This window comes from Tupaia chinensis, unplaced genomic scaffold (assembly GCF_000334495.1).
Source record: "Tupaia chinensis unplaced genomic scaffold, TupChi_1.0 Scaffold143996_1, whole genome shotgun sequence".
NCBI classification, from domain to species: domain Eukaryota; kingdom Metazoa; phylum Chordata; class Mammalia; order Scandentia; family Tupaiidae; genus Tupaia; species Tupaia belangeri.
This window is the reverse complement of record NW_006203847.1, coordinates 3288963-3302828: the sequence shown is the minus strand read 5'-3', so window position 1 is coordinate 3302828 and position 13866 is coordinate 3288963. Positions and strand designations below refer to the sequence as shown.

Below are 13866 nucleotides of genomic sequence, written 5' to 3'. Positions count from 1 at the left end.
GAAATAGGACAAGTACACAAATAACCACATTGTAAAGGAAAATAAGTGCTCTGAGTAGTCTAAGGAGAGAAAGGTATTTGGCTGAAAGATATTTCTCATCCATAACTGTCTCTATCCTTTTTATCATCCTTTATTTCTCTGTAGCCCTTATCACCATATATTATACAGTACATTTTACTTATTTGTTGCTTATTTCCTGTTTTCCCTCGGTAGTATGTAAGCTCTGTGAGGGCAAAAACTGTATGTTTTGTTCATTGCTTTATCTTCAGTACCTAGAAGAGTGTAGGCAAAGAATATAGGTGATCAGTGCATACTTATTGAATGAATGAATTAATTAATGAGAAAACGGTTATTATAGGAAGTGGCACTGAAGATGAGCCTTGAAGGAACAGAATTTCAACAGAGCTATTGGGAAGGGTATTCCACATGAAAAGAACAGCTCCGACTGCAAAAAGGAGGAAGGAAGCTATACAGCTAAGGTGCTCGATATGTGGATATACAGAGAAGCACTTGGAGATACAGTTAGAGGGGAAGGATGGCATATTCTATAGGGCCTTGAGTGCTAGTCAGAAGGATTTATTTAGTAAAGTATGGAAAGCCATTAAATTTTTTTTTTTTTTCCTTAAGAGAGGTTTTGTACCCTAGGGCGCGTGCAGTCACTGGAGAGCCAGAGAGAGCCAGAGACAGGAAGTCAGAAATCACCTTCCAGGGGGGATGGCCACACCAGAATCCCTTCTCTTCCATTCTCCTCTCGGGATTTTGGGCATGCACACACATGTGCCCAGCATGAGTTTTAAGCCACTGGGTCTGGGACTCGAACCACGGTAAACTATGTGGAAGTCTAGTGACATAACCTTTAATCCATCTGCTGGCCCAACCATTAAAAGTTTTTAAGAAGAGTGAAGAGGTCTAGGTACATTAGAAAGGCTAATCTTGGGACCAGCAGTTAGCGTAATGGCTATGTTGCTGGACTCCCACGTAGTCGACCTTGGTTCGCATCCCAGACCCGATGGCTTAAAACGCACGCCGGGTGCGTGTGCATGCGTGTCCAAGATCCCGAGAGGAGAATGGAGGAGAAGGGATTGTGGTGTGGCCATCTCCCCTAGGGGGTGATTTCTCGCTTTCTGTCTCTCTGTCTCTGTCTGTCTGGCGAGCGCACACACCCTATAACAAAAACCTCTCCAAAAAAATAATAAAATAAAATAAAAAGGAAGGCTAATCTTGAGGCAGAAGGTAGGATGAATGGATGAATTAGATTAGGGAGAACCAGAATGATACAGGAATTATGGAATTATGGGTCAGTAATTCAGTGAAATGACACAAAGATCTAAACGTAGAGTGGGTTCAAATAACTCCTGAAGAAAAAGTACATTCCTGAGCCAGTCAGGTGGCATGGTGGTTGAGATGGCTGCATACCACATGGCTGAGTGGTTTGAGTTTCAGACCTGGTGACTTGAAAAACACATTGGGTACATGTGTGTGAGTGCCCAGGGTCCTGAGAGGAGAATGGAGGACAAAGGATTGCTGAATGGTCATCCCTCCCTGGGGATGACTTATCACTTTCTCTATTTCCATCTCTCTGTCTTTGGGAAGCACACGTGCCCTATAAGAAACAAAACAAAACAAAAAGTACATAATTTTTGTGTGAACAGAAAGGAGGAAAATATAAGAAAGAATGTGTAAGGAAGATACTAGAGCAGAACTTCTAACATTAATGTATATTAGAAGGGGATCTTGTTAAAGTACAAATTCTGATTAAGTAGCTCTGAAGTCAGATATTTCTCTTTTATAAATGATAAAAAGTGATGCAGGGAAATAATGATGCAAGAAGTTGGGGGGCATGGGCCCAATACCCAATGAAGGAACAGCAATGGACCCAAATCTTTGTCTCACACTCATGAAGAATTAGAGACGTGGATACAGAGAAAGAATAGTAAAGTGAAGAGTTTATTAAGAGGGAGAAGAAGGATAAGCACTCCCAGACAGGGAGAGGGTCCCAGAAAATGGGTTGTCAGTGAAAAACTGAGGCAAGGGCATTTTATCTGAGTTAGGCTTTATTTCGGCTTCTTGTTTTGACTTAGGCTTGTTCAGTCTCTGAGAAGCTGATCTTATGTGAGAAGAGAGAAGCAGCTTGCAGAGCTGCTATCATATTGAGAAGAAATGCCAGCTCATTGACAAGCTTAATGCTGCTCAAAAGGAGATTGCAGGGAGTGTGCTGCCTGCAAGGAGTGTTGCTATAGGATGGGGGAGTTGAGTTCCAAGGTGTAAAATCCTAGGTTCTTTAGGTCCAGATGTCTAAGAGACCTGTCCTGAGATGCAGAATGAAAAAAACCACAAACACATGCAAAGTAGGAAAAGAGAAACTTTCATAGAAAAGTATGATTTCTAACAGAGACGAAATACACCCCCATGGCTCAAAGGCATGTAAGTGGACAGCTGCCAGAGAAGGACAACTGCCTTGGGTATGAGGTAAGGTGTTACTTTTATCCTGGTGGCTGGCAATAAATATTTAGCAGGGGAAGGTCTGTCATAGTATCTGGCTTCCTTGTTTGGTTTCCCAGGCTTTCCCCCTGCACTTGTGCATCTCTCTTAGGTGAGGAATTTAATTATCTCATCATATATGCCCAGGGTGGTCTTTGAAGGAATTAACATACATATCTGAATGCACAGCTTGGATGTTGACTTAGTGTCCCATCCCAATGGTGAATTTGTGTGTGTATATCTGGGATAGCAGAAGGGAAGATAACAACCGTCCTGGCTCCAAGAACCAGGTGGGAAGGGTGGGAGGAAGGAATCTTCAAAGAGGGTCTGGTTGCATTTCCTGATAGGCTGTGATTGATTAAGCAAGCAGTAAAATAGCTCTGGTTTAAGAAACTCTCTTTGTGGCCAGGCAGTTAGAGCTAATACTTGATTTTTAGTGAGAGCAGTGAATAACCCTTCTCAAAAGCTTGACCAGCATGACTCCATTTTATAAGATGGCTCTATCTTAATACATGTCTATGTCCATTTCCTATCATAGTGACTTTTCCTCAGGGGTCCTGCCCTACTTACCTAATCATTGGGTACAATTCCTGTCTCATTAGTGCATGTACACATTAGAGAGAGAAAGAGAGAAAGCATCCTTGATAGGGTTTCCTCATGCCACAAACTCCTTTTGCCAGCCCCGCAGTTCCTCAGGATCCTGGGCACCTGCTCATAAGCCCAAAATGTTTTTCTTCAGGCCAGCCAGGGATAGAAAACGTGGTTGCCATGTGGCTTCCAGCACTTCAGGGCACTAACATTACTGCTGCACCACAGCAGCTAGGCCTGAGGTTGGATGTTTCTGAGTTTCCAAGTAATGTCCAAATCGATTGGTACACAGCTCACACCCTGAGAGCAAGGTCTGAGAGGACATTAGGTGTAGGAGTTAAGCAAGGATCAAAATTGACCCCATTATTATATGTTTGGGTGATTTAGACAGCATTACTTCAAATTGACCCCATTATTATATGTTTGGGTGATGGAGACAGCATTACTAGCAAAACCAAGAAACCCAGAAGAAGCTGGTTTGTGATGGAGAATGTTGAGTTTAGACGATCAGAACTTTATTACTTGTTATATTTTTGAATTATTGCTAATGTGCTAGTTCAATATATGTTTCTGTGGAATTCTTTGTTATGTGGTAGTGAGGAAGGAAGGGATATAAGAAGAAGAAGAATTGGTTTGCCTTGATTTTAAGAAGGTAGAATTACATCTTAGGAGGGAAAGTTCAATTTGGCCTCATTTCACACTACCTTTATATTTTTCAGCCATCAACTCCTTCTCCACACAAACACAGTTTAAAAACACACATGGTCTCTGTCCTTTGTATTCACCTGCTATAAAATTAACAGCCCATTAAGAAACACACCTGCGGTGGCTTTATTCAGAGGCCAAAGCCTTGCAGCTTTTAACTCCCTAAAATACCTCCATTATTGCTTTTTGTGTTAAGGCCAAGAGTAATAACTATTTTAAGAATGTTCACTGTTAACTCTTAATAATAGATTTCAAATGTAATTTTGAACATAATTATGTATTATAGGACACATAATTTTGTGGAATTGACATTTATAATAAAATACGCCCTTTGAGAATGATAAATGACCAATTGAAGACTTTATTTTTCACTGAATGTTACTTTTTGTCCATATAAGACAGAGCAATTTGTTCCTCAAAGGGTTGATTTTACATTTAACTCTTAAGGTACTGGAACTGGTAAGCGTCTTCAATGAATAGGCAATTAATAGACCATGTTTATGTGGACACTTCCATACTCAACTTAATGTTCACTTCATTCAGCTGCTATCCTCATTAGGGGCTTTTATCACTTCTTAAAATGCATCAGTTGGTCATGCAAACAATACTGTAAATATAAAATAATTTAAGATGCTCTAGCATCAAAAACACTGTTTTAAAGGTGCCAGGAAAAGCCTCTATTGAATAGACCCTGTCATTAAAAAAAAATCTGGAAAAGACTGGTTGATGGACATTAACCTTTATATACAAGCTTTACCAAATGCTACACCATCTCTTCCTTCTGCACTTTACAGTGCCATATATTTCATAACGAGGCTATTTAAATGTTATTCATGAAATAAAAAGAAACACATGAGTTTGTGTTGTTGGGGTTTCCTGATAATTAGCATTACTATATATCTGGAGCACATATGCATAAGTCATTTATAAAGATGATTTTAAAAGATGGTCTTATCCTTTAAGAGTGTACAGAAAGAAATTAAGGAGGAAAATAAGAGAGGCAAGACATTTATGGGACACGGAAATGGGTTATTATCTGTTGATGATAATGTCTTTTGTCTCCTCACCTGGACGGGTGTGAAGCGTATTCATGGTGGGTAAGTTCAACTTACAAGCAAAGTGATGTGAAGTGATTAAATGTATAAAATTAAAAAAAGAACTTTACATTATAGTTATAAGACAAGGTAGGTGAACAGAAATGACAACCTATGGATGAAAGAGGGGACTATAATTTAAATAAAAATAGCAAAGCAAACTAGTTGCAGTGATCGGTTATTACAGAAGAAAATTCTCACAGCATGCAGATGGAAATTTCTCAGCTCTAACCTTTTAGAGCCTTAGAAAGGAAGCTACCTCCCTGTTTACAATCTATACCACTAATTATGCTGCTACATTTTATCATCTTTCAAAATTACAGATTATAGTCCAGTGACTATGAGTTCAGTTATTACTTCATTATTTTTCTTAATATGACTCAAAAGTGAGGAAAACTAAAGAGAAGGAAACTGCACACAGAAAAGTAATACGACATAAGAAATTTTGAATGAACTCTGCATTACAATAGGTAAATAGACAAGACCTTGATCCTTTGCTTACAAATGATCAATAGCAGAGTTAAAATATGGCACTAAGGTACAGTTTCTGGTGATATTATCTTTTTTTTGGAGAGGTTTTTGCCTTAGGACTTGTACACTCACCAGGGAGAGAGACAGACAGACAGACACTGTGAGAGGGAATGTGAGAAATCATCCACCAGGGGAATATCCTCATTGCAATCCCTTCTCCTTCATTCTCCCGGGATCTTGGGCACATACGCACACGTGCCCGGTATGAGTTTTAAGCCACCAGGTTTGGAACTTGAACTGCAGGCGGGTATATGGGAGTCCAGAGAAGTAACCAGTATGCCATCTGCTGGCCCCAATATTCATGTTTTAATTATCATGTAATCACATGTTTTACTAAAACATATCTGAAGGCCTAGAAAGACGATCTTCTCCAGTAACAGAACACTTTTCCTGCATAAATTCAAGATGAAATGCAGAGAACCACACATCATATCAAACTGTGCAGTACTGTAGTTATCACAGTCTCACCAATATCTACCAATTTAGACAGAGTTAAACACTCTTTTTATAGGTTGCGACATAGGCATCAACTGCTGAGCAGGAAAAACCAATGGCAGATAGGCTTTGTTGCAGGTTGACACACTAAGTGATAAGAACTTAGTTCAAAAAACAAAGGTCAAGCTCCCTAGAAGGTAAAAAAGATGTTTAGAATTGGTCAAGACAAGGTGTGCAGTGGCTACATCACCTAAACCAAAGTTTCATTCTATTTAGACTCAGCCACACACCTGAATACTAATATCATTATTATTAACACTGTCCATATAAAATAGGAGGTAAATAAGTATATTCTGAACATATATATGGATTTAATTTTTCTACTCAGTATAGCTAGCCATGCTGTATTGAATGATTCTGTGCAAAGCTCAGTTGAATATTTGTATAAGATACTGACACATAGTCATTAAAAAGATGCCACTGTTAGGTCTTTATATAACAATGATTAGGTTAAAGGCTATGATATTCTTCATAATGGCAATCTGAGTAGTCTTTTAAAGACATTTGAAAAGTCCACAAAAAGTATCTAAACTATGTTGTCCAAAAAAATACAATGAAATATATATTGAGAGCACATTTATCCTTTACTTCATCCTATACGATATTCAAAATCTTCAAAAGGCAGTAGTGTGATCTTTCAGCTGAGTAAGTCCTAGTGTGTGTCTCATGATTTAAATGCCATCTTCTTTGTGTTCCTTTAAATATAATATTTGTTTCAAAGTAATAATTCTTTGTAAAATTTAGAATATCAGTGCTTAGAGCAAAGTGGGGAGGCGAAACCAACCCCTATTCCCTGTTATAAAAAACTGTGAAGAGATCAAAGGCAAACAGCAACAGCCATCAAAAAGGTAGATTGAAAAGTTACTGTTTCCATCTATGCAGCCTCAGATAACTCAGGTAGATTGAAAAGTTACTGTTTCCATCTATTCTGCCTCAGATAATTTTCCTTACATAAACTACTGAAGAAAATACGCATTCGACTCTCATTTTTTTCCAGTGGTAAATTATTGAGATTATGTATTACACATGCTTTTTGTATTTATTATGTAACCTGAGAGTAGTCAGGAGAAAGGAAGGAAGAATGAACCTTGCACATAGTAGGCACTTGGTAAATATTATTTGGATGAATTAATAAAATAGTAATGTGGATAATTTATTTTGGTGATAATAATGTTGAAAATGTATTTTGACATTTCAGTACAAGGTTTGGTGAGAAGAATTGAAATGATCCACCTGTATAGGCGTTTGGGAATTAACTCTGAACAAAATAGGCTTATTAACAAAAGTCCCCCTTATCTTACTGAAACTGATAACAAATAGCTATTTGAGTAGAAAAATCCATTAATTAATCTTACACTGGAGAAATATCTTACTGTTTAAGTATAAACAATTGTGTGTAGACATTGAAAGTCTTCAAATTCTAGTATGGTGACTTTTATAATATTGAATACATCATTGAATACAGGCAAAAGTGAAATGACATTCCTAAAATCATATCCTTAAATAAAAGAATTATTTTGAATGGTCTTTGAAACTGTATATCTATTTTTTGAACATATATAATTTTAAAGACATAGTTCTTTTTCAAAAATAATTTCTTTAAGTTTTGTTGGAAAAACTTCCACATTCCCTAGGAGACCTCAAAGTTCAGCAGTTTTTTTGGTGTGAACTATTGAATGACCAATAAGTAACATTTATAAAAATTAGTTTCTGAATTTAAAGCTCTATGACTTAATATATAATGTCATACAGTGCAATACAAATTGATAGCAGAAGTAGAAACTGTTGATTGCTGATGTTACATGAATTTCTTTCATGAAAACTAGAATTGATATAAAACTCAAATTTATCATTGCATTGTTATATAGTCAAACATTCATTTAGTCATGGGTTAACATGGAATAAAATACCTTCTTAAAAGATAATAATATTGTCAACTGCAAAAAATTAAAAGATTAGTGAATATATGTACAAACAATGGAAAATCTAAAAACAAAATTAAGAAAAAAATTTCCGTTTACAGTATTGTAAAAAGGAAAATATAATTTGGAATAATTTAATGAAAGAAGTTGTAAGAGAACTATAAAGGATCATAGAATGAAATTCAAGATTTCCTAAATGAATGGCAAACATCCCATGTTCATGGATTAAAAAAAGATCTGCTGGGACCAGCAGGTGGCATGGTGGTTAAGGTGCTGGACACTCCCACATGGCCGACCAGGGTTCAAGTCCTGAACCTGGTGGCTTGCTTTCTCACTTTCTCTCTCACTCTCACCCTCTGTCTCTCTCTGGTAAAATAAAAAAAAAAAGAATGAAAAAAATAAAAAATAAAATAAATAATTATTTTAAAAAAAGATCTGCTACTGTTAAGATGACAGTACTTTCAAAATTGGTATATGGATTCAATGCAATCATACCAAAATACCACCTCTAATTTTCTTATTATTTTAAGAGACAGAGTCTTACTATGTCGTCCAGGCTGGACTTGAACTTACAATCTTCCTGTCTTAGTTCAACAATAATTCTAGTTAGGATTACTGGTACATACTGCTACACCAGGCTTGCATCTCTCATTTCTGCAGAAGTAATTTTTCTGATCCTAAAATTCATATGAAAATACAATGGACCCAGAATAACTAAAACAACTCAAAGATAACAAGAAACAATAAACTTGGAGACCTCACACTTCCTCACTTTGAAACTTGTTACAGAGCTACACTAACTAAAATAGTGGGCACTGGCATTATGATAGATATATAAACCAGTGGAATACACTCAAGAATCCAGAAATAAAACCTCACATTTACAATCAATTTAATTTCAAAATGGTCACTAAAACAATTCAATAGAGGAAAACTAGTCTTTTCAACAAATGGTGCTGGTAACAAACAGATATCCACATGCCAAATAAAGTTGAATACCCCTCTGTCACACCACATATAAAAAATAAAACAAACAAAAACAGAAAATGGGCTAGATATAACATAAGGGCTAAAGTATAACAGACATAAATGAACACATAGGCATAGGTCTTGTGGACTTAGATTTGGCAATAGTTTCTCAGGTATGACATCAAAAATACAAACAACAAAAGCAAATAGATAAACCAGACTTCAAATTAAAAGCTTTTGTACATTGAAGGACACTATCAAGAAAGTGAAAAACAAAAAACAAAGAAATGGTAACTCAGGACCAGCAGATCGTGTAATGGTTACAGCACTGGATTCCCACATAGTTGACTGCAGTTCAAGTCCTGGACCCAGTGGCTTAAAATTCATGCTGGGCATGGACATGTGTGCCCAAAATCCCAAGAGGAAAATGGAGAAAAAGAAATTGTGGCATGACCATCCCCCCTGGGGGGGTTGATTTCTTGCTTTCTGTCTCCATGTCTCTCTAGCAAGCACACATACCCTAATAACAAAAATCTCTCTTAAAAAAAATAACTGTTTTGAGGTGATAAATATGCTAATTACTCAGACTTGATCATTACATATGATGCGTTTATGTATCAAAATATGCTATACTCATATTTACAATTATTATGTGTACAATTATTATGTGTCAATTAAAAATAATACATTTTTACAAAGAAAATGGAAATATATCCCAGAATGAGAAAATCATCTGCAAATCATACACCAGATAAGGAACTTGTATCTAAAACATATTAGAAATGGTTAGAACTCAATAATAAAAAGTAAAAGAATTGAAAAAATGGGTAAAGGATCTGAAGAGACATTTATCAAAGAGTATATATGAATAATCAATGAGTACAGGAAAACATGGTCAACATCATTGGTGGCTAGGGACATGTAAATCAAACCTATGATGAGATGCCACTTAACACCCATTAGGATGGTTAAAATAAAAACGGCAAACAATAACAAGAGATGTCAAAGATGTAGAGAAATTGGCATCCTTATACCATTGTTGGTGGGAATTTATAGTGGAGCAGCTTCTTTGGAAAACAGTTTAGCAATTCTCTAAAAGGTAAACATAGAATTGAAATTTGACCCAGCCATTCTACTACTTGCTATATACCTAAAAGAATTGAAAACAAGTGTTCTAGGGGGCCAGCAGGTGGTGTGGTGGTTAAGGTGCTAGACATTGCTACATGGCCAACCATGGTTTGAGTCCTGGACCTGGTGGCTTGCTTTCTCACTTTCTCTCTCTCTCTCTCTCTCTCTGGTCAAATAAAAATAAATGAAAGAGGTACCAGCAGATGGCATAATGGTTACATCACTGGACTCCCACATAGCTGACCGTGGTTGCAGTCCGGGAACCGATGGCTTGAACTCACGCCAGGAATGTGTGCATGTGTGTCCAAAATCTCAGGAGGAGAATGGAGGAGAAGGGATTGTAATGTGGCCAACTGCACCCCGGGAGATGATTTCTTGTTTTTTGTCTCTCTGTCTTTCCAGTGAGTGCACATGCCCTATAGCATAAACCTTTCTTCAAATTAATTAATTAATTAATCAATTAAGTTAAATAAAATAATCCTTAAAAATTTTAGAAGAATTATTTAATTAATTAATTAATTTTAATTTGACCAGAAATGAACAGAGTGAGAGTAAGAGTGAGAGCAAAAGTGAGAGCAAGAGAAAGTGAGAAAGCAAGCCATCAGGTTTGGGACTCAAACCGCAATCAGCCATATGGGAGTCCAGTACTCTTAACCAGCAACCCACCTGCCAGCCCCATAAATAATTCTTAAAAAAAAAAAAAAAAGAAAACAAGTGTCCTAATAAACACTGGTGAATGAATATTCATAGAAGTAGTATTCATGATAGCACTAAAGTGAAAACCTACAAAAGGTGTATCATCTGAAAAATGGGTCAAGAAAATGTTATATACTCATACAATAGAATATTATTTAGCCACAAAAAGGAATGAAATTTTGATACATGTTACAAAATGGACCAACCTTAAAAATGTTTGCTAAGTGAAAGAAGCCAGACCCCAAAGGCTACATATTATATGACTATTTCATATAAAATGTAAAATAGGCAAATCCACAGAGATAAAAATTAGATTAGCAGTTGCCAGGGCTTGGGGGCTGTGGGAGTATGGAGTAATTGCCAATGACTATGAGGTTTCTTTTTGCTCTGATGAAACTATTCTAGAATTAAATAATCATGATGGCTAAAATTTCTGTGAATATACTAAAAACTACTTAACTGTAAAGTTTGAATCAGTTAAGTATATGATATGTAAACTATACTTGAACAAAGCTGTTAACAAAAAATATGGTTAACGGGTCTAAATTAGTAGAGCACACACATACACACTAACTATCATGTACTGTTTTGATGAAACTATCATGCAGAGTTTTGATGTGTTGAGCCAGCCCTAAGGTGTAGTAGTTAAGAGCTGTTGAGAGAAAGTTGGATCCCACATGGCTGACCAGGATTTATGATCAGGTCCCGGAAGCTTGAAAAGCACTACAGTTGTATATGCACATGCGCAGGATCCTGACAGGATAGAGCTGGAAGAAAGAGGGTTGTGGCATGACCAGGCCCCATGGGGGCCTCTCACTCTTTTTTGTCAACATATCATCTAATTTTTTTTTGGAGAGATTTTTGTTATGGGGTACATGCACTCACTGGAGATACAAAGAGAGAGAGAAAGCGAGAAATCTCTCCCACTGGGGAGGGCCAAGCCACAATCCCCTCTCTTACATTCTGCTCTTAGGAATTTGGGCATGGACACACACCCTCCTGGTGTGACTTCTAAGCTGCCAGGTCCAGGATTTGAACTGTGGTCAACTACATGGAAGTCCAGTGATGTAACCATTACACCACCTCCTGGTCCTATGAAAAAGAGTTTTGATGTATTTTCAAGTGGCTTTAGAATATCACCTGCCACCTAGAAGTTGGATTGTTCCCTGGCCAGTACTTTTAGAATATGTGACTGGTAGTAAGAGCAGGGATGCCTGTTTTTCCATATTTTATACACTGTTAGATATTGTTCTAGATAGGATATTACGATCACATTCTTCTGGACTTTGGTACAGGAAAGGAGGGCCAATTTTAGCTCAATTTATCCAGCTACTTCTTCCTTATCTTAGACAGTAAGTCCCGAAAAGATGGGGCACTCATATCTGTCTAAATCCTTACATCTACTTATTGGACATTTAATAAAACAATTATATGATGATTTACCCATTACATAATTGAGAGTAACGGTTTTTACATGTTTTACCAAGTCTCCTGAAAGCAGGCGCAAGTTCTCATAAGCTGCCACATTTCTACAACCTTTAATTTTTACTTTTTGGGAATCCAGAAAATCTTCAACAATATCATATTAAAATGTCTCAGAGACAAAACCTCATCACAGAGAGCAAGAAAAGTAATAATAATAATAGATGCTACAATTTATTGAATACTTACTGTACATTCTTTTTGAGTCCCTACTTATTTCCAAATTATCAAAATGGCTCTTTCATACTCAGTATGTCATCCAAGTTCACATCTCAGTGTATCTCTGAGATATTCCCTCTTCTTCTCGCCTGCCTTCACCAGGACTTTGGTTCCTTCCTAATCTCCTTTTTTACTACCATACTCAATGTCTCCCTATTAGCTTCTTATTCTTTGTTTTCAAACATGCATAAGTCTCTCTTCTTTTAGGGGGGAAAAAAAAGAGCAAAATGACCTAATTGCTCCTTGGTCTAGTTATCATACTATCTATCTCCTTCCTTTCCTGCCAAACTGTCTCCATCTGCTGCCTCTACTCCTCCATTATCCACTTACTACTTAAGCTATTATCATCTGCATTTCCCCCTTATCACTCTATTATTCCATTCTTCTAAATACATACTTCTTAAAGTCACTAGAACTGATTTTTCTTGTTTCTCAAGGCCTAGCTCAAACTACCTCTACAAAACCAGTCATATTTTCATCTTCTTTAAGCCTCTTAATCACTTAACCATCTTACTTCTATTTCTGTACAATAGTTGGTTGCATGTTCTTTTGCATTTTGTGTGAACATACACGTGTTTCTTCTACTTTCCCATTTAATGGGAACCTTAAGGGCAAAAGCTAAGTCTTTTGCTTCATTTATCAACTTTCCACAGTACTTGGTACAATAGCAGCTTGACTGATACACCATTAAAGATCACGAGCTTCTGTGTTTCTGAATGCTGAGTTTCATTTTCCGTCTCTTGTGATTATTTTAAAGAAGGGTTCAAGGTGGTCAGGCATCATTTCTCTTTTGCCCAACTTTTGGCTTTTCTTCTTCTCTATATAGAACCAAAAAGGGAAGACGGTATCTGTGTATAGCCCTAGTAAAGACACTTTCAATAAGATATATAATAGAAAAAAGGAAAAAGGCTACTAAAATGACTAAAGAAAATAGGAGCTATAAGAGTACAGAAGTAAACCCAGAGATTCTTATTATTAGAAGGGTGGAGGCTAAAAAATATATGAGATTATTATCTGTGCGATTACAAAAGTTGTAAACAGAGAAAATGTAATCTTGTGCATTAAATTCTGAAATTTAGGACTTCATTTTCTAAAGTAAATCTCACATTACTAGAATTATCTTTGACTACAGAAAAGAAGCTAATAAATGTTTGAATTTCTTCCCAAAGTAATACATGCTGAAATACATAAGTGGATACTATACAGAGTTAGCTATACACACGGCTGATAAATTTCAACAATGAACTGAAATCATACAAAATACTAAGATGTTACAAGGATGTTATGGCATGATCTCCTGGCTTCAGAAGAACCAGTGCACAAGGATAAATATGCCATTGTAGAGCTCACCACTTAGGATCCCTGTCAGATATAGACTAGTGGGTTAGAGGGACCACAAGACACACAGATTTCTTTTTTTAGAAAGTTTTTGTTTTTGTTTTTCAATAGGGCGTGTGTACTCGCTGGAGAGACAGAGAGACAGAAAGTGAGAAATCACTCCCCAAGGAGCATGGCCATGTCACAATCCCTTCTCCTCCATTCTCCTCTCGGGATTT

General features: G+C 36.8%; 1 protein-coding gene across 1 annotated transcript in view; it reads right to left on the bottom strand.

Annotated features, from left to right (window-relative positions):
* TENM1 (teneurin transmembrane protein 1) overlaps nucleotides 1–13866 on the bottom strand; it is a 659425-nt gene that overhangs the window by 307840 nt on the left and 337719 nt on the right.